Source organism: Montipora foliosa, chromosome 2 (assembly GCF_036669935.1).
Source record: "Montipora foliosa isolate CH-2021 chromosome 2, ASM3666993v2, whole genome shotgun sequence".
Classification (NCBI taxonomy): domain Eukaryota; kingdom Metazoa; phylum Cnidaria; class Anthozoa; order Scleractinia; family Acroporidae; genus Montipora; species Montipora foliosa.
In genome coordinates this window covers 54,684,551-54,687,050 of record NC_090870.1, presented here as the reverse complement: position 1 = coordinate 54,687,050, position 2,500 = coordinate 54,684,551, and positions in this window count along the sequence as shown.

Below are 2,500 nucleotides of genomic sequence, written 5' to 3'. Positions count from 1 at the left end.
TAACTGAGGCTAATTGCAAAGTTGCCGTTTAGGGCTGCAATAGCGCTGGTTGCGGTCGTTGCGGCTTGTCACTTGATCTAAAAGCAGTATTATATGTGGTTAAGCGTTGCACAGAAGCGGAATGATTTGCGATGTAGCATCGCGTGATCTCTTTTTCTCCCTGGCAGGAATCTCGGTTACCTTGCACTTTCCATAAGTTAAACCAGTCGACTGTTTTACGCTTGATGTGAAAGGGCTCGACTGATTTTAATTGATCGGTTGTTATCCACTGACATCTATTGTTATTTTTTTATTATTTGACAGAGAATATACGTAAGGGTTAGACTATGAACGCGAATGTTCTATGGGATATAGTGCCTCTAGCATGGATAGGAGGCCACGAAGGCGTAGCCAGAGTGGCACTTCTATCTAATGCGAGAGGCGCTATATCCCACAGGACACGAGCTTTTATTGTCTAACTGTCTTAGAACATGGTGATATCCGCGAAGAAACCATCTTTTATGCAGATTCCAGTTATGAGAGTATTTTCATTGTGTCATTCACATTTTGGAATCACGTTGTTATTTTGTTTTTGATGTCGCCGTAATGTTGGTAAAATTTTACGAATAACAGTGCTTTTCTTTCTTTGGAGCTTTGTTTATTCTTTGTTGTTTTGATTGCCCATTTGCTCCATCTATGAGCCAGTATAAAGAGCTCGAGGAAACTGGGGCTGTCCTTGCCACTCAAGAGTTACTTGCTTTTGAGAGCGTAGACATTACCGAATGCTTGGGGCAACATCTAGCGAATCATCAGCAACCACACCTCTTGTTATTCACCGCACGGCGAGACCACTCTTTCCTTTAATTCTTCCTAAAACTTGTTTAGTCGAATTTGGTTATTAGTCTCTTTCTTAAGTTACGTAAAGCAAAAACTTCAAACAAAATTGTCATTGTTATGACTACAAGTTATTTTTGTTTAAATAAGCAGCCTATAGTTGATAAGTAGGCTATATTTTCTCATTTAGTATGCTCGAGAGCATCCTAATTAGGCTTTTCGACAAAGGAAAACAAAAGAAACCATTAGGATGTTCTATACAGAGTTTACTAATGAGTAGTTAGTTTACCCCACAATTTCCTTGTGCTTCAAAGCCCCTGCCTCTTTACATAATGTAAGGCAGTTTAGATACAAAGCACACAAAAACTGGGCACCGATTGGCTGAGCGGGTGCGACCATGTTCTGTGAATTTTCAATTCTTTGAACTGGAGTCCCGGTCATGAGATTATGAGGCATGAGTTCGAGTCCAGTTCAAGCGTGGATTCAACCAGTTCAAATCTATGATTTTCTCTTTTTTTTTTTTTCTTGTTTTGCGAATGCGCATGCATTTTCTACTTAACAAATAGATTCCATGTTCGAACTGGAGAAGTGATTCGCACTTAACTAAACAATTCAAGCAATTGTCTCTCAAAGACACCCGAAAAATTCAGGAAGCTTCGACGGGTTTCGAAGTCATGACCTCTGCGATGCCACTGCAATGATTTACCAACTGAGCTATGAATGTACTCAGTTGGGAGCAGATCAATTTTTTTAGGCTCCTGTGTTCCCGTGAAAGGACTTGGTGAAATAAATGAATATGTACATATATTTGATGTGCGGGTTACAGATGAAGGAAAGGAAAGGAAAGGAAAGGAAAGGAAAGGAAAGGAACTTTATTTAAGCGCATCCAAAAGACTAATTGCTCGTGAATCAAAGACTGAAGCAATGATAATATCTAGATCAATCTTTATAGGTCCTCTGCCAGCTTTAAGATACGGCACCAAGACCATCGAGTTCAAGTCTTCAGCTAAGTGTCTTGGCTTAACTATTGACAATAAGTTATCTTAGCAGGATCATATTAGAAATGTTTGTAATTTATTTAACAAGAAATTGGCTGTTCTGAAACGAATCAAATTCCTGCCTCAGTCCACCTTGGAATCTATTTATTTTAACTCAATTATTCCTAGTGTAGTATATAATATTGTTGTCTGGGGCTCTGTTTCCCCGTCACTTATGGAGGATATTGAACGTATTCATATGAGAGCAATTAGGGTTGTTTGTAAGCTACCTATGACCACTTCAGCAGATGAGATCAAGAAATTGAGGCAATGGAATCCTATTTCTTTGTATTATGTTAAGAGACTGCTGGTTCTGACCTATCAATCTTATCATAGTTTAAATACGGAGGATCTAAACATTTTAATTTCTAAGGTAAAAATAAATTACAGCTTAAGGAATTCTCTAAATTTAGAAGTGCCAAGACCAAGATCTGAAATTGGTAGGTCTTCTTTTAAAGACAGGGCTGCCTTGGCATGGAATCTTCTTCCGCATCATGTCAAGGAATGTGCAAACTTAAGATCGTTTAAGATTGGACTTAAGGCGAACAAGCATCTTCTGAATAGTATAAATTTTGCAATTATTCTAAAGCTCACCGCTGCACGTTGGACATAAATTGGATGTGATAGGTGCACATTCTTTAAAGTGCCCC